Source organism: Sinocyclocheilus rhinocerous, unplaced genomic scaffold (genome assembly GCF_001515625.1).
Source record: "Sinocyclocheilus rhinocerous isolate Xijiao unplaced genomic scaffold, SAMN03320098_v1.1 scaffold3040, whole genome shotgun sequence".
NCBI lineage: Eukaryota > Metazoa > Chordata > Actinopteri > Cypriniformes > Cyprinidae > Sinocyclocheilus > Sinocyclocheilus rhinocerous.
In genome coordinates, this window is record NW_015656614.1 from 125,132 (window position 1) to 147,819 (window position 22,688).

The 22,688-nt window shown below is 36.0% G+C and overlaps 1 protein-coding gene across 1 annotated transcript in view; it reads right to left on the minus strand.

The window, feature by feature from the left end:
* Window positions 1-12,201, minus strand: part of LOC107720516 (A-kinase anchor protein 13-like) — a 97,467-nt gene extending 85,266 nt beyond the window's left edge. The window contains exon 1 of the mRNA XM_016528244.1: window positions 11,834-12,201. The gene's annotated coding sequence lies outside the window, so the exon portion shown is untranslated. The remainder of the gene's footprint in view (window positions 1-11,833) is intronic.
* Window positions 12,202-22,688: the final 10,487 nt, after the last annotated feature.

The following is a 22,688-nucleotide window of genomic DNA, read 5'->3' on the forward strand; positions in this document are numbered from 1 at the left end:
AATCAGTGGTAAATCTCCATCACGTGCGGGCTTTCACATGGAGCAGCATTAACTACACAGAGCCGTTGTTCACGGACAAGCTGCGCAAAACCACGATCATATTTTGCGCATGTTTTGCGCAGCTTGTTGGTGAACAACGGCTCTGTGTAGTTAATGCTGCTCCATGTGAAAGCCCGCAGGTGATGGAGATTTACCGCTGATTAAAGAACCGAGTTTACTGACAAGATGCGCGTTAAATATCGCATGCGATTTATCGTGCAGCCCTAAAAAACACACATTTTTAATTTCTGAGGTGACAAGGAGCAATTATAAAGTGTGAACTATTGAATGAAATGTGTACTGCATAATGCATACAACTTCAAATGGCATTTAAAAAAATAGTGGCCTGTATTCAATATATAATAGTAAGCCTAGCACTTCATTCCAAACATAGCCAAGGGTTTGACTTTGAATGGCTACAACAGGCACAGAGAACTTGCATGCCAGAGTCATGCTGGAGGAATGCATGAACAATCCACACAACAGGGCCTTGCGTTAATTTGCGGGAGCCTGCCGAAATGGCAGGGGCGTCACTCTCAAGGCCTGTGGAAGATGCCAGAGTTGTACCGCATTTGTGATGAAGGGTTGAGAGGGCCCTCTTGCCCCTGTGACATGAACAGGATGCAGCATGTGTTGCTCTCCCTGTGGAACATCCCCTTGGGAAATTTGGATAGGCTTTGTAGTGCAAACAAGTCAAGCTTTTCTCCATTTAAAGAGAAAGACACAACCCACAGAAAATAACAAAAAAAAAAGAACATGAACTAACCATCTGACTTGCGTATTGAAAGAAACATGGTTTATGTAACCTTTACCCTTTCCAATAAGATCTTCACTCCAGAGGCATCATGAAAAAAGCACTATAAATGTTTTATAATAAAGAGGCTCATGACACACATTCGTTGCCATAGTGAAGCCTTGTATCTACCATTACAAATACTTGTGGTGGTGAAGCTAAAGTAACTCTAACCCCTATTTAAGAGGATATTTAGTCTTTGCAGAACACACACCGCAACACAGAGCACACAATGTGCCAAGAGAGCGACTGCTTCAGGGTTTGATGTCGCTGTTTACCAAGCTCATGGTGGTCAGTATTAACAAACAAGCACAAAAATAAGGCTTTATGTAGATAGATTTACACTACTATGAACCAGACATGACTTCTAAAAATAAAGAAAGGCCTTGTTGCTATTTCAAGCAAGAAACAGTAAGAAAAATTAGCACTGCTTTTTTATTTTTAGGATATTTATTAGTAATTGCTAGTAGTTCTATCAACAAATGAAAACATTTTAATAAAGACGACATGTTCAGAGCTCTACACTTACATTTTTGTGTAAAAATTGATCGAAAGTGTGGGTGCAAAACTACAAAATTAAACTAAAATGTCTTTAAATTAAATAGGGTGTTACTGGCACCGATTATTTTTGTAGATTACAAAAACATGCCACTTTATGTAATGAACATTATGTAATATATTATATAACAATTTTACAATTCACATTATAAAATCGCACATCCCGCAGCAGACAGTTGTCGTACAGCTGAAGTCTCCATGGCAACGAACAAACAAAACCAGCTCAGGCATATCAGTGAGAGTGAGACAGGCCGCAAGCTAACACCACACTTCTGTGTAACCAGAGAACGAGACGTTCCCAAGAATTAGCGAAACACTGGCCAGTCCAAAGGGAAAATATTATGGTTTCCAGCAAAGATTTCTAACGAACACAACTGCAGACAGCGATAGATAAGAGCAGAATGAATACAAAATAAAAGCTTTTGAAAATGACAACATATTTAACATTCTGTCAGAGGTTATGCATGGCCTCTCAGACTTAGTTCAAACAAAAGATCATCGGCTTTGGCTTGTGTGCACGCGTATGTGGACAGAATCAGGGGGAGGAGGATTTTCATGGAGTTTGAAGTTTAACTAGTAGATTGTTTTACGGCCCCCCTGCACGGATCAGTGCAACAGCGACTAGCCTCCCACTAAACACAAAGCCGCACCAAAGAGACGAGATGGAAATCAGGCAGTCAAAATGGTCAACTGACAACTAAAGTCCTTTTTTTTTTTTTGCAAAACTTTAGAGATTTGCATTTATTACTACAAAAACGTTGCTCCAAGACTCCAGATAAATAGGTAGTTGACATCCAAATATTTTGGAAAAGTTTACGTCCTGTGGTGCAACTTGAAATACTTCATCTAAAACTATTTTAAACAACATCTTGCTATTTTTTTCTAATTATTATGCATGCCCTCATATTATTTGAGACATTTTTACTTTGTAATTTATTTGCCACATTGCAGACCTACTGAATGCAAAAAAAAAGGGAATAAATTGGCTCTTTAATATAAAGTTAACCAATTAATGACATTTAGATATGAACACACTTGCGGCTATTTAGCCAGCAAAACAACTTTAAATGAATAATGACATAAGTAATAATATTCATAAAACATATAAACATATATCAGTTATTGGCTATAACTTAAAAATAACACATTTTTTAACATTAAATATAATGTTTTGTATCAATTGTGAAAAGCAAGACATCTAGACACAACAATGGTCTGCCGTAGACTCCATTGCCAGCTAAATATGAAAAAAAAAAAAAAAAAAGAACAACAAAAAAGTCTGGCTGAATTGCCAGAACTCAGTCCGATTTTTGCAGTACAAATATTAAAACTTCAAAAACATGCCAAACACTAGTGAGCAAGCAACAAGTATATCCTGCAAACTCTTGATATCCAAATAAATAAAACACAGAGCAATCAATCAGTCGCTCAAAGAAGCAGCAGCCAAACTTCCTAAGAAAGCTGTTAGTATAACTCAAATGACGGTCCCTCCTGCAGCTTGAAGCAAAAGTTGAACTTTTCCATTCCCTGTAGAGGTTAGACTGGGTGACTGTTTAACCATCATCCATCTTTGAACAATGAAAGCCAAAGCTCAGACTAAGGGCATGCTTCCACCTCTCCAAGGGCAGCTCTCATTAGCTTGATATACAGCGGGCCTGACAAACTCTTTCTATCTGAACACATTCAACCATCTCTGCTAGCAACTGGCTTTTTGACGTCCTCCATTCCAGCACGAGATTTCACTTAGCAACCTCTGTGACAAATAGGAAGACTTTAAAAGGAATACGTTTACTGTGGGTTCACGTCTCTTATGAGACAGAAAATGTCAGTGCCATCCGTAACTCTATAACTTTTGTTAACATGTGAGGAAGCAGACAACCAAGAAAAATCAATTGTATCACAGTAAGTTGAAACTGAAAGGTGGGGCCCTTGTATGATTGAGAAAGGGCCTTTGTGTAGCAACGATCAGCCAATTAAAAGCCAACAATGCTTTTTACCAAGTCAACGAGGTGAGCCTTTAGAGATAGGGCTTAGTACGCCATTGTTAGTAAACAGGCCCTGTCTGAACGCACAATAACACCACACCAGCACCACCCAAAAATCGCAGGGTCAATGAACTTCGATAATACGCAAGCCTCGACATGCAACAACACAACTCACACTGAACTTACAGTCTTCATTTTATCATCACTCATGATTGTACCATAATTTAATAGACTTAACTGCAGACTGACAAAAACACAGAGTTGCGCGAGTTCAAAAATTTCCGCAACTCTTGATGGCACATGCCCAGTGAAGGTTCATGCTGCATGTTTGTACGCAATCTGGCAACTTTTAAGGACAGAGCTGCAAACAATTATATCAAACTACCACAGCATTCTTGTCTGGTGTCCGTGGCTTTTAAAGAGAGCATTCTACTGCTTCCTTCTAGTTTCCCACTGGTGTCTACATTAAGACGAGTACGTTCCCTAGATAGAAGTGTACACTGTCAAGATCCTGAGGGAAGGCTAATGTGCCATCTGCTGAAATAGCAGGACAAGATCTTAAAGGTATAGACCATTTTTGATTATGAAAAATGAATGAAGACTAATGCTTTTAAGCTTCAAAAAAAGATGTAAAAGCACAATAAAAAAAACGTAACAGCGGACCACAGTTATACGCTATATTTCAAGTCTTCTTAAGTCATACAGATTTTTTGGTGTGAAACAGACTGAAATTTAAGTCATTATTCTGTGATAATCTTCCCCTCCACTGAAATGTTAAATAGCACAACCAGACTGAGTCAGAGAATCAATCTGATTTGTGAACCGAATTGGTTGAACAGATCAGAGTCAAACAAATCATAAAAATCTCTAATAAACTTGTGAGCTTGGGCAGATGTCAAGATTTTCTGTGAATAAAAATGTGAAATATAGCACACTAATCATTTGGATCACTTTCATAATTCTTTTAATGGTGCTTTTGGATAAAGCTTAAAAGCTTCAGTCCACGCATCTACTGTATGCGCATGGAAAAGAGCGACCAGCACAGTCTTTGGAAATTCTCCTTTTGTGTTCTACTAAAGAATAAATGAAAGTCATACAGGTTTGTGATGACATAAGGGTGAGTAAAAATAGACAACTTAAATTTTTTGGAGAACTATACCTTCAATGTTACAAGAAAAAGTCACATATTGAGAACATGGGTAACTATCCTGACCGCTGGTGGGAATTTCCAACTTAATGGTAGGTTGAAAGATTCCTTAATTATTAGCAGCAGACATTGATTTGTCATCTTGCTTTAACTTTAGATCTCAACCAGACAGACTTGGTTCAAGGCCGCAGAGAGCTTCATTTGACAAACCTCTGACAGGATGATTCTACAAGGGGGATGTGACCTACAGAAGATCCCAGACAGGCTGTTAAAATGCAAAACTTAGCCGTGCCTTCCGCTTCCATGCCGTACCCAGAGGAAGACAAAGTGCAGAGGTCTGCTTTATCAATCTAACCTGACTGAAGCACTGATTCAATGATTTAATCATTGGTTTCCATTCTGCTTAACATGCACTTTGTGACCTAAAAACACTCAAATGGATTCACACATCCAGGACAAGCTACAGGGTCCTGCGTCACCAAATATCTTTTTCATTTTTCTAACTAATTCTGGAAGTGACAAGTTAAAGCATCTAAATTCCAAGGCATGATGGGCCATATGAATTTTGGTGACATCAGGGTAATATTGATACTGCGATATCAAGCTAAGCAAAGCAATGTCCACCATACGTCAATATTTGTAGAGGCACATTTCCAAGCATAAGCTGCATTATGTAGGCTAATGTACAAGTATACTATTTTACATATAAAGTCATTTTAGTGAATCCTGTTTTCATACACCTGCATGCAATGACCAGGGCTGCATTTCGCAAAAGCATTGTAAAATGGTTTCTACGATCTACTTAGGCTTACAATGTTTGAAATGCAGCCCAGATGTGTAAAAGCCAGTTTTCGAGGTGATGTCAAAACCAAAAAGTGGCATTTGCACAGTTTTGGATTGTAGAAGTGCTGTAATTCCCTACCCCCAAATTGTTGCAAAGCAGAATAAGGATTTCATGAAAGTTTAAGTGTTTTCACAATAGAGTATAACCCCTTTCATAGTGTAGCGTAAATACAGCCCAGTATCCTAAATTCTAATATGTGAACATCTAGAGTTGAAAAACTAAAGTTTCATAAATTTACAGCATGGCAGACTGATCAAAGGTCATTTGAATGAATAATTTGGCTTCCCAGGAGGAAGTGGCCTGCTGCATTGTGAGTCAAGGGGACCATAAAACAATTTTCAATTGTCCCAGATCCAAACCCACACCCAAAGACTAAATATAGATATATTACGGTAAGAATTATCCAAACGTTTGGTGCTGAGTACATTCCAGTCAGCTGAGGACAATGTTGAAAATCTTGGGGAGATTAAGCCAGAGGATGAAAAAATGATAAAAATGTTCAATCATTTCTTCATTAAAATACTTCAGACTCAAACATGGACATTTTGAATGATGACAATGAACAAAGAAAAACAGCAACAAATGGCCACTCACTAAACGCTTGTTTCAAAGACAAAAAAAGGCAATTAAAAAAACCTATAAAGACTGACATTTTTGTTTACAATCTCAATCCTTATCCAGAATCTGAACCTTGATGTCAGATACATGAATAACCGGTTAAAAGGCCTTCTGTTCTATTTAACAAGTTCAACATCTACAATGAACACTGAAAGCTACTTGATAATGAAAAAAGAAAAACCTAAGGCGTGGATTTGCATATCATCATCGCGATAACCATCAACGTTCCCAGTAGGCACTGCCTTTCAAATTTGAAATTATATCTCCAGTCACCATAACCGACTGTATAAATGAGCCAGAAAGTAACGGGAACGGCAGCAACAGCCTGCAAAGTGCTCGAGTCCTCACAGGAAACCGGCCAGACGCACATCACCATTAAAACTGCAGATGTGTGCTCTTACAAAGAGGTGTATGTTTGCATGAAGAACACTAGGCCAAGCCTGCACAAGAGGTTACCGGCGTCATATCCAGCCGCACAGCTGATGACCCAGTTTCACTGCAGACACCTAGGCCTATTGTTCCAACGCATATAGCTGGCTGTCAACAACCAACAGAGGGAATGAAGTACAGCGGAGATATTTCTACAGCACTGGAAGGATAAATGGGAAACCCAACATTGTGCACCATTTCAAAGTGATTTGGTAGAAATTACTCTTCAGAACTTTATTCAAAATGAAACCGCATTTGCAACCAATTTTAATTCCATACTGTGACACATTTCTGGGATGCTTTTGACCGTGATTTGGTTGCTGCAGTTCAAGTTTCCACTCAAGAGCATCTTGACGTAAAAAAAATTTTCAAATGTATAATTTGCCGTAAACTTGCATTACCTGTTAAATGTTGGCAAGGTTTATGAAGGACTGAATTGCCTATAGCAGTAGCCTAAAATTTAGATTCTCAACTGCTTGATTGTTAATATCACATATGTAACTATATTATCACCCAGCTCTTTATATAAAGTCGGATACAAGTATGTCCAACTTGATCCATATACATACAATATAATCACATAGGGGGGTATAAACAGTATAGCAAATCTCAACTGCTTGATTGCTTGTATCGTTGCATAATGTAAAATATATTATTGGCCTGCTCTAATCTGCTAAATGGCACTATAAGGCATGAAGATATTAAGAAAAAAAAATTCTGTAACGCTGCTTTGGAGCAATGTATATTGTGAAAAATACTCTACAAATAAATTACAATGCCTAAATGGTTATTTGACTATTTGATATAAATGTTAACTAATCATTATATCCCATTCAAGGTGACGTGAGCCAAAGAAAAAATTTATTCAAGTCAGAGCAAATTATTAGATTTAAGTAGAGATGCACCGATCGATCGGCCAGGGATTATCCAGTTAAACACAGTCAGTTTTGGAACGTTAAATAGTTAAGAAAGAGAACGCATGTTGTGTAACAGTATATTGGGTCCATGGATAAACTCTTAAAGGAACCGCAGTCCAATATTCCTGCTGCTGTCTGTCATGTTAAAGGAGTCATATGATGCAGCTAAAAAGAACAGTATTTGGTGTAATGAAATGTGTTTATGCGGTTTACTGGATGTGTTATTTCACATTTGATTACTTTAATTTCTGTAGTATTTGCTATTTTTTTATGTTCTTATTTTATTACTGACTTTTTACTTGTTTTTTTTAAGAAAATAAAACTTTGCATTGAATAGAAGTAGATTTTTGTTTGTATATGCTGTCAATTATAGTTCTTAGAAGTCACGTCACAAGTGTCTTTCTAAAGCTAATTTTAATCATGTTACATTTGTGAAGTCAAAAACCGAATATTAATGTTTTGCTTAATACACATAAAAAGCATTGGTTGCACAGCAAAATTTGGGGGCCAACAGGAGGCAAAACACTCTGAAACATTTGTGTGGTTTTCCACAGCACTGCAAGAGAATCTGGACAAAACACTTATTAAAATGTGAATGTTTCTTTCCATAAACAAACTATAAGAACATACTTCTGCTGACTGCTAAAACCAATCAATCAAACTTCATCTAACCAATGACGTTCTTCATTGTTCAAAACTGAAACAGCATGCTGTACATGCGATTCAGCAGTAACAAGCTGCTCTTCCTTTAGCAAACAAAATATCTGGCATTTCTGGGCAATCGACGGATGTTCATGAGAACAGTCTTGTTAGTTGAGTCTAAAAGGCTAGACTTTCCTCAAGTATGTGCTGAATCAGAGAACAAGGCCACAGTTTCTGTCTGCCTGGCCGCTTTTATTAATAAAAAAGGAGGCCCAGGAGACTTATGTGATATCAGTCGCTGACGGAGACACTCGATAGAACTGGAAAAGCAATTCTAGAGTCTGCAAGTGCTCAAAAACACTTAAGAATTAACTGAAAGATTAGCAGGCCGACTACACTGGGAAAGACTGGGTTTATATTAGATTTCTATTGATTCCACATCAGCACAATCCTTCGCACGTCTGGAAAACATTGAAACCTACAGCCCCCATTGGGAGAATTGGGCTTCCTGGGATCTGTGTGTAACCATGGAGCTCTTTGATTACTAAAATGTGGTGAATGGGACTCTCTTGACCTGTTTATCCAAATACAATTCGGAGAAACCGTACTGTGTCATAGAGTACAGATCATTCCATTTGCCTAGACGTAGCTTTTCTGCCTTGCTTTTAAGGAGAGTTCCAGGTTCAATACAAATTAAACTATCACTATGTTGTCATGACAACAAAGCTGAAAGACTAGATATTCATTTAGATACTTTAGTGTGATTCTTTTATACTAGTTTCAAGTTGAAATGTATTATGTTAAGTTTTGTGGCTATACTGTAAATATAGTGTGTATTAATGTTTTACTGCCTGAACCTGTGAACTGCTATTGTACGTGACTTTTAAAAACCACAATTAAAAAAAAAAAAAAAACACCTGAGGGGAAGTATTGAAACTATTTTCTGTGGTGATCAACATCACAATGCCATAGGCTAGATGCTGGAGATAGAGCTTAACTTATATTGAACATGTAATATTCCTTCACACTACCATTCAAAAGTTTGGAGTCAATAAGATTAGGCTAAGTAATTAATACTTCTATTCAGCAAGGATGCATTCAATTGATCCAAAGTGAATGTTGCTTGTTTGAATTTTCTATTCATCAAAGAATCCTGAAAAACAGCACAACCATTTTCACCATTTTTATGAAGCAGCACAACCATTTTCCACATTGATAATAATAATAAATGGTTCTTGCGCACCAAATCAGCATATTAGAATGAAGTGACACTGAAGACTGGAGTGATGATGCTGAAAATTCAGCTTTGCATAACAGGAATAACTTTTTAAAATATATTCAAATAGAAAACAGTTATTTTAAATTGTAATAAAATGTCACAATGTTACTGTTTTTACTGTTTATTCAAATAAAAAATGCCTTGGTAAGCGTAAGAGATTTCTTTAAAACACACACACACAAAATTACACTAAACATTTGAACATAGAATACATAGCATAAACAGCTGCAACAACATACAATACAAGTGCAGATATTTTATGTCATTCCATAGGCCACTGCTGACTGGAGGGCAAAGTACAGTGAGAGCTGCTAGAGGCTTTTAAAATATTCAGTTCTGATATGCAGAATCTGAAAGTGAATAAAAATTAACTTCAAAATAAAGCACATACCACATACCATGCACATACCAAAAAAAAAGATTATGAGTATAATTAGATTATGAGTGATACTGTGGTGCAATCTTTCCTAAATGATCAATCCACCAAGAATTCTAATCAGTCAACTCATTACTGATCTCGACAGAAAACATCTACCAGAAAGAAGCTAAAACTGCATTCTCTGTAATGGGATACAGATGAACCCTCTTGGATTTCTTCTGGCAGTGGTTTCGTCTCCATAATCGCTAGTGGACACTTTCACTGTTTTGACAACTGCATTTCGAGAAATATGCAAGCCTGAAATTTGGATCAACAATAAAAACTTTAACTGCCATTACTATTAATATTATTTTCTATATTCCAGTTTTCATGTGTGGTTCATTAAGGTGGCAAATACCTTGAGAGTACTGAGGAAATTAAAAACATTGGCAAGGTTATTAGATTTTAGATCTGGCCAGTGAAACAAGATTTCCACAAGCAATTCCAAAAGGAGCAAAAGTGCAGCATACAGAAACCTTTAGATCAGTTCTCAACTGGTGAGTCACGGACAATGCTAAATGCAAATAATAAAACACAACTATTATGCATAGTTACTATAGCAAATAAATAAGCGTGTATTTCATGTTAATATAAAAAAAAATCTCAAATGTTAAGGATTTTTTGTTAACTTTTATGCAATAATCTATGTTAGTACTTGATGTCTAATACAAGTCCTGAAGTAAAACCAATTGAGAACCACTGCTTTAAATGAATAATAGAGGAAGGCCAGGAATGACAGACAACCAAATACAAAACACACCCTTGGAATTCCAAAGCTTCTAGACGCAAGAACAACAATCTAGGACTGTGGAGTCTGGGAAACACACACAAAAAAAGTGTATTTCTAATAACAATATGCAAGGCAAAATCTTATGTTTACTAACAGCCTACTCCGTCTTTGTCTTTGATTCTGTCGTTTTAACAGGCTATGGTTTCCTTCAACTCAGATACACTAACAACAAATGACATAGATAGATAGTCAAGTCCTGTAATCTGATGAGATAACTGCTTTGAATTTGACAACTTTGAAGAGGAAAGGCTCAGGTTAAATGTGAACACCTTCTATATCAGGCCACAGAGTGATTAGAATAACAGCAGAAGTTCAAACCGGACTATTGATATAAACATACTGCTGAGGTGAGTTCAGCTCAACATCAAATACATGTTTGTTTGTCCCAAAGACACCTGTCACCCAGTAGTGTATAATTCAAACAGTTTTGTTTAACTAGTTTATTTAGTCTAAGTATAAAACCATCTTTCTTTCAAGATCAGAACAGAGACAAAATAAGGTAAATGACTAAAGAAAAAAGAAGACAAAACAAAAATACATAAAAGTCCACATAAATAATTGAACAACTAAACATGAAATAAAAAAGTAGTAAATATATAAATATAAAAAAAGGAAATAAAAATATTGCAACTAAAATAAAAATGTCACTGATTGCAAGCTGATCGATATGTTTTGGAACATGATAGTTTTCTAGTTGGTCTGAAACCACCAGCTTGTCATACCATCTTAAGGAGGTCAAGCTAATTTTTGGAACATGGTAGTTGGTAGACTAGACAATAACTGCATTTACATTCAGTACAATGTTATTATTATTAAAAAATATTATATGTAGTGTGACTATTGTGACGAAATGCCATATTTTGACTATTTACTGCCGTAAGAAGACTAAACAATATACTGACTTCTAGAAATATATACATAGAATTTTTCAGAATTTGATTTAAAATAAAAATAATAATAATAATAATAATAATGGTTATAAGTGAACAAAATCAATATACCGACGAGCCAAAGTATCTTCGTTTATTTAGAAACACACTGTAAATACAATAATACTTGCTTAAGCATCTTCACTTTTTTTTTTTACCCCCAATCATAAAAAAGTGTTTACGTAAATATGACTTGCGGTATCCAGTTAAAGACCAGCCCGGATCAACTAGAAACCAGCTCCCATGTTCCACACAGTTATGTGTGGATCTACCAGCAGGGTTTAACATCTAGCTGCAGTTAAGAAGTTATAATGACTCAAATAAAACATCTAAAACATGATCTGCACCCAAAGCAAAAATCCTCGACACCAGGTGAACCGGTGTCCATTAGCCTACGTTACAATGACTTCACAGCAATTCTAGTAGAAATTCAAGGCTCTCTTACCTCGAACGCTGCAGTGCTCAAAGCGTGCTTCCCTCGTTCACTCTCATTCCCTTTAAACGCTCACAAAACACCATCCAACATTGTCTGCTCGGGACTGTTAGGCTGGTTACCGCAAACACGCACGCCGAGCTGTCCTTCTATTCCACTAGTTGCACAATGAACGCCGCGAGACAAACTACTTTGTTAGTGTTGCGCTACGGCGTTTGACTGGAGCAAAAACGTTCTAAAATATATCAAAACAAACCGCTTGTTTACAGTTTTGAAACTTTTATTCCGCGCTGCGGATTTTAGACGAATGTAAAACGGTCTCAGAATGGAGAGACACAAATCACTTGTTACACTGTAGCAACTTCTATTCTTCTAGTCCGCGTGTCTCATAGGGCGGGACCAGCAGTGAGGTGTCTCTCTTCCAAATCCTGACCCTGTATGTCGCATGCTTGACTGTTTATTCATTCAACGAGCTTGAATAGAACATTTGTTCAAAGTCATTTCTCGCTCTTGAAGGAGGTGTTAACGTGCATGGATACTGATTTTGGAGTGTTATTCAAATTATATGACTATAGTTTTAGGCTGTAGTGTAGGTCCAGTGTCATTTAAATGCTTTTATTTGTTTGATTAAAGGATATTTATAAGCGATGACTGTCTAAGAAGCCATGCAGCCAATAAGATTTTTGTCTTATGTTTCATATTGAAACATATCCAATGCCCAATGTAAAGTTATAAAATGAATAAGTCTGACCTCGTGTGGACAGTCAAAATATTACAACTGGGGTCGTTTCTAAATCTATACAAGGTATTTATTATATTTCTTTTTTCCTATCTATCTATCTATCTATCTATCTATCTATCTATCTATCTATCTATCTATCGATCTATCTATCTATCTATCTATCTATCTATCTATCTGTCTGTCTGTCTGTCTAAATTATGTGTCTATACATGTGAAATAGATATAAATCTGTTTTAAAGGAGTCTTGTGTTTTTTTAATCTTACTTTTATTGCTTCGTATGAGTACTTTTTTTTTTTGTTTTGTTATTTGTATTTTTGTGTGAAACACTATGTGCTGCCGTCTTAAGCAGGTCTCCCTGGAAGAAGAGATTGTGATGTCTCAATGGGATTCTCCTGGCTAAATAAAGGATAGATAAATAAATGAATGAAGGTAAGATGAAATAAACATTCTGTATACCAAAACCACCTACTGTAATTTCGGTGTATGGGCATTCTTTTTAGTTATATAGATCCACTAATTCCCCTCTCTATCTTTGCACTTATTTTCTCTCAGTGCTGCAGCCAAGATGAAAGATGGAGAAAAGGCCCAAGAGTCTCCTCTGGTTTCACTGCTATCGCGTGTCTGTTGTCTATCAAGGGCTGTGCTGCTTATTTTTGGGTTTTGAATGAATCGAGACTCATTCTCTCTCTCTCTCTCTCCCGGGTTTGTCTTGGGTTAAATAAATAAGAGCGCACGAGGAACGCTGGCTCCGGTTCCTGTCATGCTGGGCTGCTCCAGAAGACCACACTGATCTCGGCAACTCATGCCCAGCACAGACTCACAATATGACTTGTTTGTAAACTTCTGGTGTTGCCAAGAACAAAACTATATATTTTTAGAATTTATATATTTCCTGTATAATAGCTTAAATAATTATTTATAATAACATTATTTAAGACAAAGTCATTTTTGAGATGCTTTAATAAATGTAAATGGTGGATATAATATGGCAGTTCGCTAAGTAAGGCAATGTTCATGAATTCCACAAGACATGCTTGATTCTGATTGGTCAATTATAGCGTTCAGAAGTCAGATATTTCTTAATATTTTCTTCAAGAAAAAAATCATTAAAAATAATTTCAACTCAAATAGCTAATGCCCACGTGTTAATTTATTTGGTGAGCAGCCATGTAAAATGAATGGGTGAATTTTATTTTTTTCATCCATTGAAACCATTAACAGTGCAACATTTGAGCTTACCCAGTTCAACAGGGCAGTGGGAGAACAAATGATTCTCCCAAAAAGGAAATAGGATTCTGTAGATATGGTTAGAGTTATGTAAAAATTAATTTGTTTAGCAGAAAAAAGTGTTAAAAATTCTCATCTTGTTGTCTCAGAATTATGCTGACGTAAGATTTAAGCCATAATGTTAAACAGGATGAGAAAACTTATAAATTATTCATAGTTGTTCTCCATTGTTCTAATTTCCATGGCTTTGAACACTATTTCAGATTTCTCGCGTGGATTCATTTTAATAACGTTTGGGAGATCTGTCCCAAAATGTGTTAAAAAAAAGATTATTATTATGCGCGACCAGTAGAGGGCGCCTTATTTATTTATTATATATATATTCCCCAAAATACATGGTACTTTTTTTGAAGAGTGTAAGTACTGTTATAACACTGGTTTGCCTTCCAAAACAATGTACATTTTATAGTGATCATAACAAAGCAAAAACACAGTTATATAGGTTTTTTTCTAAAGACACATACATATTCAAATATGTTTATTCATTTATTGATCATGATTTTTTTTTTTTTACAGAAAAGTGTGCAGACTGTTGCTACAAAGAGCATCATAATCTACATCTCTTGTTGCATGCTTTCATTTTGAATGACAAATGCCAGGCAAAGCTTGTGTACTGTTACATCAATATTGTTGAATTATTTAGCTGCTAGCAGCAGCCTACGCTTTCACCATTCAGAAAAGATTTTACTCAGACAAGTGTGATTTACCCTTTAAATGATCATTTAAAAGATCTGCCTCCAGAGCTGCTGCAGCGGCGATGACAGAAGATCAATCCAGTCCCCAGGGGGAATCAATCATTACATATGCATTTGTTAATATGTGCATGTAGGCTGTTATTTAGTGTGTTTTCACATCATGAATAAAGCAAAAAAAATAACCAGTTTGAGTTATTAATGCTGTAAAGGAGGGTCCTTGGATCTGGGTCTGTAATGTGTGTGTATGTGGCTGTATGTGTGTATCATTGCAGAGGCTGACCAGATGCATGTGCACTGCTGTAAGCATGGGGAAAGGCCTCTGTCTGATTAGCATTCAGTCCTTGCACAGACTGCATCAAGGAAATCCATGGCCAGCCCCCCTCCTCTCTCCTTCACTTTCTCACTCTCTCCCCCCTCTTTCTGCATCATTCTGTTGGACCAGAACCCCTCAGTACAAAACAAAAGGAACACCTTGTGAGATAAAGATTTCGGCAACAGGTAATTTTTTTGTTTGTTTTCATTTTTTATGAAATGCCAGAGCAAATTACTAGTGCAAAGAGATTCGGTCAACTAAAGGGAAAAAAGTGCTTGAAGGAATTTTAGATGTAAAGATATTTTGAGTCTCATTTGAAGAATATTTAAATAATAGTGGTTAAAGAATTTTTTTGGGGGCATCCTAGTTAATGTGCTTTTTTTATGGGTTGGACACACCTGTGGCATGACGTCAGGGATAGATTGTTGCACAAGGGTTATTTTTTGAATGCATTTGATTATATACAAACTGTGTGTGTTTGTTTTATAAAGATAATTTTTTTATGTTTTTGAATTTTTAAAAAGTCTCTTATGCTCACCAAATCTGCATTTATTTGATCAAAAATAGAGTAAAAAATTTAATATTGTGAAATATTATTATAATTTAAAATACCTGTTCTTTATTTTAATATATTTTTAAATATAATTTATTCCTGTGATGCAAAGCTGAATTTTCAGCACCATTACACGGGTCTTCAGTGTCACATGATCCTTCAGAAACTATTCTAATATGCTGATTTGCTCCTCAAGAAACGTTCATTATTATTATGAATGTTAAAAACAGTTCTGCTGCTTAATATTTTTGTGAAAACTGTGATACATTTTGTTTTTCAAACAGTATTTGTCTGAAATAAAAATCTTTTGTAACATTATAAATGTCTTTGCAGTTACTTTTACTGAATAAAAGTATAATTTTTTTCTAAAACTTTTAATATGTATATAGTGTAAAGTGCACTTTTTTTTATTACATAAAAAAATCTGTTTTATACTAAAATCTTATAAATTTAAAATTCAGTTTAATTTCCCTCAGGCATTATTTATAAAGAAATATATGGGTTTCACAGAATTATAAATTAGGATAATATTAATATTTCTGATTAGTAATCTCTCTTTGGTTTATAATGTCTGTATGATTATCTAAAATACTTTATTTTTATAATTTATTGCACTGACATAATTTTTTTTGCCTTTGTGTCAGATGTATTATTGTATAATGCCATTGGAAGGCAGCTAAATAAAGACTGTTCAAGTCTGATTGATGAGCCCGTGTGTTGTATGTGACCCCCCAAGTCAGTCCAGATGTGGACCAGGTAAGTCCAGATCTGTTTCATACATCATCAACACCTTTCCAATCTGAGTCACAGTCACTCAGCCAGGCAATCGCTCAAAGAGATGAGCTTGACCTTTCTGTAAGGGGCTCCAACTGAGACACCAAATGCAGAAGTGATACAAGACTTGAGAGTTTGCTAAATGTCAGATCTCTCATTAGTAGAATTTACCAGACTTGAGCAGGTTCAATCCCACTAAGTGATGTCTATAATTACCAAGACTGATGATTAAATCCCTGGTGAATGTGAACAAACAGCGGAAACCATTAGCTGCAACCATGCTAAAACCGAGTTTTAGACAAAGTGCACTGGACATATGGTCAACATAATGACTGTATTGTGAAAAAAAGTCATGTGGGCGTGCATGGAGATGTTGTTTTGACTATAAGTAGCATTCATGGAAACAGATTTTAAGCAAAGCAAGCTGGATGTAAATTTTGTTTCACTGGATTAACGCAAGTCATTTATCTCACAATGCTGAATGCACACTGAAGTATACGATAATTGGACATCCAGAATGATGTGCTTATCTGCTGCTTGCTTGAAGAGAGCAAAGGCGGCCGAGATATCACCTCTGTGGTTTGTTTATTCAGCAGCCCTGCCTCTATTCAGTTGTTTGAAAAGATAATCCACCCCCACATGCAGACCGGGTGCACCTGGCCTCTCTGTGGGTTGCCAGGTACTATTTGTGTTTTCAATAAATTCTGCTGTTAAAGGGTAACAGGCTTGGTGATATTTATAGCAGTATAAAGTATTTTTCAACAGAAAGATATTATGTAAGTCACACCTTATGAAATAGTTAGTCAAACGTGTGTATTGTCATATTGAAACAGAATTTTTTTTCTATCTGTTTTGAATTAGCAAATAGCCTTTAGAAAACAGTTTTGGTGACAGCTTAGCAAAACTATGATTTGCTTGTCTTTGACAAGTCGTATTATAGGAAGAGGGGATATGTTCAATCAGGAGCTTTTATTGTATAAAAATTTGGATATGCCACTGTAAACAAGATATTTTTTTAATTTATTCAGAAATGATGCATTAAATTGATCAAAAGTGACAATAAAGACATTTACAATGTTAAAACAAGGTTTCTATTTTTTTTTAAAAATGCTGTTCTTCTGAACTTTTTGTTCATCAAAGAATCTGGAAAAACAAAATGTACCACAAGTTTCCACAAAACTATTAAGCAGCACGACTGTTTTGAACATTAATAATTGGAAGAAATATGTCTTGAGGAGCAAATCAGCATATTAGAATGATTTCTGAAGGATCATGTGACACTGAAGACTGGAGTAATGATGCTGAAAATTCAGCTTTGCATCGCAGGGATAAATTACATTTGAAAAATATATTAAAATAGAAAATAGTTCTTTTAAATTGCAATCATATTCCACAACATTACTGTTTTACTGTATTTTGATCAAATAAATGCATATTTAAAAACAAAATGTAAAAAAAAGCATACCAACCCCAATCTATTGAACACATTTTATTTTCAGACATTACAGGTAAACACTGTAAATTTCAAATTTGCATATGAGCTAAATGTACATTTTGTCAACTTGTAGGTGTACAGTACCACATAAATGACCTCAAAGCTGACAGACATGGACTAAAAGCCACAAAACACCAAATCTGATTTCATGGAGACATCAGAAAAATGTGTCAGACAGTTCTGGGAAATAATTGTACACTCTAAAAAATGCTGGGTTAAATACAACCCAGTGCTGGGTAAAATAGGGACAAACCCAGCAATTGGGTTGTTTTGACCCAGCGGTTGGGTTACTACTCAGAAGGTTGGGTTAAACATTTAACCCAACCGCTGGGTCAAAACAACCCAATTGCTGGGTTTGTCCCTATTTTACCCAGCACTGGGTTGTATTTAACCCAGCATTTTTTAGAGTGTAGGCAGAAATGTGATGACAGACTGTGAATCCAGCAGTTCAGAATTATAGAGAGCAACATTTGATATGCTATGATTATATATATGCGATTATAATTCCTTCTTATTCAGCCACATGACTTTTTTTTTTTTAAACATAAAAATATGTAGACGAAGACCCATTCTAATCTACACCACTTAATGTGTTCAACTTCATAATGAATTGTTCTATCAAGAAACTGTAATGGCTAACTGCTCTCAGCACCATGTTTTCACTCGTGCAATATATCACCAGTTTTTATTGGTGAATTGTCCAGAGCAGATGAGACCTTCGGCAAAGCGCTCACTGCTAGTTTCATTCTGATTTATATCCAATGGGGGACTGGGGGGTCTCTTCCTAGTCCTGTTTAGACTTTAATAATGATATACTCCAGAGCTCACTGACGGCTGGCCTGGTTTGATTAATGTAAAGGCTTGTCTACTAATCTGTTGATGAGGGTTACCAAACGTCCATCCGCACTCGAGCTACCAAATACCAGTTATAAAAAATCCCAGTTTTTACTCGGAGAGTGTGGGACTCTAGTTTGAGCAGCAGCCAAACACTGGGTTTCTAAGGCAGAGCTGATGGAAGTTGTAATCAGCATCTGAGGTTTCACGTTTATTGATTCACTAGGGAAACTATGTGCCGTAGACTGATTTGCGCATCCCCCCCAAAAAAATCTAATTCTAGTTAAATGCAAGCCAATGTTTTGTAGAATATACTGCATTCAGTCAGTCCTTGGCCCATCATTCCTAAGTTATGGACAAGGAATGTTGTTTCCGAGCCAGAAGAGTACTTAAGCAGTGTGGAAATATAAGCTCAATGATTCTGCACTATACAGAGCCAGTGTTTCCTCTAAGTAGCTGTCTCAAAAATTAAATGTTTGCACCAAGTAATAATTCTGTGGTGCTGCAAGGAAAATTTGCTTTGCTTTGGGTCTTAGAATGGATATTAGGTGTTTATCGAGTCATTATGGCATTTTGCTTATATGTTACACAGCAGTTAGTACATTTAGGGATGCATCATATCAGTATCATATCAGTTATCTGGCAATATTATAGTTTTTTTTTTTTTACTTATTGTATCAGTCCAAATTGGATATTTAATAGTGTATGCTAATTTAGCCTATTTTTACACTCACCTAAAGTTTTAAAAACTCTAATTTAATAACACTGTTAAGTGTAATCTTTTTCAAATCTCAAATTGAATATCCATTTTTAATACTCTATCCCCAGGTTTCACAGACAAGGCTTAAAGGTGCTGTATGTAGGATTGACACCGAGTGGTTGAACTAGGTATTGCAGTCCAAATTCAAAATATTGGAGTGGGTTTTTTTCACCCGGCCCCTCCTCCTCAGACTTGACGCACAGGCAGGTTGCCAGATTAACGACACCAACAGGAACGAGCGCACTTGACGATGAATGAAATTAAATATGCTGTGTTTTCCGCCAACTGGCAACCCGGGGTGCCGAAATACAATTGGGTAAACTGGCAGTGGGCGGGTTTCACAAACCAAAACAGAGACAGACATTCAGGCCCGGAACGCACATTTTCACAGGAGAATAACTGACTGTAGCATTGTTTTTCAAATAAACAACTATGTTAACTTAGCATGTTTCTTAAATATCTGCAAACATATTATGGTATTTTTATGCTTTAGTAGAGTCAAAAACTTACATACAGCACCTTTAAGCCTAGTCCCAGACTAAAATGTAAGTCTGAGCTGTGTCAACTGAAAGAAACTTGCACTGACTGCTCATAAAATATATCAGTGCCTTTGTTTTGTCTCAAGATGCATGTTTATGAAAAATTACTTAAATGTCCTAATTGAACTATGGCCTAATACTGGCTTAGTCTAAGCCCTGTCTGTGAAACCAGGCCTTTATTATACGTTGTAATGGCTCAATACAATTTAAAACGATTGATTTTAGTGTTTTATTTATTTATTTATTTTATTCAGAATTTTTTTTTTTAGACTTATAGAATTTTTTTAGACCTATACCCACATTCTTCAAAATATTTTTTTCACACATAAATACTGGTTTAAAACAACTTGTGGGTGAGTAAATGACATAATTTTCATTTTTAAGGTGAAATATATCCTTTTATCATTAGCTAACGATATGCAACACATTTGTTACAGTATTTTTTCATCTTTGTTAACATTAGCTAATAAAATTAAAACATTTTCATTGTTAATTAATGTGAGCTCTGGTCCATTAAATAATATTAACAGATACAACTTTTGATTTTAATAACGTATTAGTAAATGTTAAAATTAACATTAACTGTCTGAGATTAATAAATACTTTAAAAGTATTTTTCATAGATAGTTCATGTTAACTAATGGAACCTTATTTTTAAACCATTTTTTTAACTGATGTTTGACATTATAAATGTGTTTGTCCTTTATTTTAAGTGAAGATTGTTTAAAACTCTCATCTTGCCAAAGATGTCTCGAGAGGCATCTCAACCTGCAATGTTCCTGTCTTCCTCACATAGATGGAGAAACCGTTCATTTCCACCCAAGCAGAAATAGACAAGGCTTTGGCTCAGAAACAACACAATCACTCGATTGACCTGACAATATATAGTGTGTTTTCCCAACCTCAGAGAGTCCCTTCTTCTGTAATTCCAGAGTACAGGGCAGTGATTATGATGATGATGAAGATGGTGATGGCAGATGAGGGATGGGCAAGGGTGTATGATTTAAATCTGGTCATGGGCTGTGTCCAACGGCTGACCCTAATCCTCTTGCAAGCAGAATTATGTGGTGTGGGATTAGTGAGATTTTCCTTTTCCTGTGCGGGACATCCACTCTTTATAATGACGGCCCAGCAGCAGGTCAAACCACCCGGACCTGATGACAGGGGTGGACCACAGGGCAGTGCAGGGGAGGAACACATAGAGGAAGCATTCGAATCACACTGCACTTGCTGGAGCTCCATATTATATTAGGCAGAAAGTCTCTCCCCTGCATCATATAAATGCTGCATGATTATATTCATCATAGCAGGTTTCAAATCTATTATGCAGTAGGTTGGTGCAGAAATACTGCAAGAACATGGTTGATTATCCATATGAGCATGATTCAGACAAATCTGATCTATTGCTCTATTCTGTTCTCTTTTTGTGCTAATAAGCTTCTCTGATGCAGACACCAGTTTTGGAGAAGAACTAATTAAAAGTGGCAACACTACTAACTTTCACTTACTTTAAACAAAAACTTGAAAGTAATTTAACTGTTTTCTGTTATTTATTCCTGTGATGGCAAGCTACATCAGCAGCCATTACGCCAGTCTTCAGTGTCACATGATCCTTCAGAAATCATTCTAATATGTTGTTTTCCTGCTCAAGAAACATTTCTTATTTGAAAACAGATTTTGCTGCATGACATTTTTGTGGAAGATGTGATACACTAAAATTCAGCTTCTAAAATTCCATCACATTTTTAAAAATATATGGCGAGAGAAATCAGTTCTTTTAAATTGCAATATTATTTCACAATACTGTTTTTACTGTTTCACTTTTTGATCAAATAAATGAGGCTTTGGTGAGCATAAGAGACTTCTTTCAAAAACATTAAAAAACATAAGGATTCAACACAACACAATATGTAGGAAGTTGGGAACACTATAAATGCATGTCAAATCAGAATGTTGTTAAAAAGTCACATATGTCTGTCAACACAAATGACTCAAACTGTTTAAATGTGTTAAATTGCACTATCTGTTGCAAGTCAGGTCAAGCAGAAAGCCTCGTGTAGGTGAACCAACAACAGTGTTTACGGCATCTGCTTTATTCACATCTGAGTTGTTGGAGGTTTTTGCATCAGGCTCTACGCAATTCATTGTTCTTAAGTACAGACTATGCAGCACTTCCACAAGGCAAACCCTGAAGCACTTTGGCACACGCACACCTTGCCAGGAGAGAGCACTACAGTCGGTAAGAATAGTGATGTCTTTTTCTTTTATGAACTGAATGTAGGACCGACTGATGATAGATAAGACTGGCCGAAAGATAGATAGATAGATAGATAGACAGACAGACAGACAGACAGACAGGCCGAAAGATAGATAGACAGACAGACAGACAGATGATATATAGACAGACAGACAGACAGACAGACAGTAGATAGATAGATAGATAGATAGATAGATAGATAGATAGATAAATAGATAGATAGACAGACTGATAGATAGATAGATAGATAGACAGACAGACTGGACGAAAGATAGACAGACAGACAGACACACAGACAGACTGGCCGAAAGATAGACAGACAGACAGACAGACTGGACGAAAGATAGACAGACAGACTGGCCGAAAGATAGATAGACAGACAGACAGACAGATGATATATAGATAGATAGATAGACAGACAGAGAGAGAAATAGATAGATAGATAGATAGATAGATAGATAGATAGATAGATAGATAGATAGATAGATAGATAGATAGATAGACAGATAGATAGATAGATAGATAGATAGATAGATAGATAGATAGATAATTACAGAAGTGAAGTGCTCGGGTTAGCTATTTTATGTTTTGCATATTCATCCCAGTCCACTTATAAC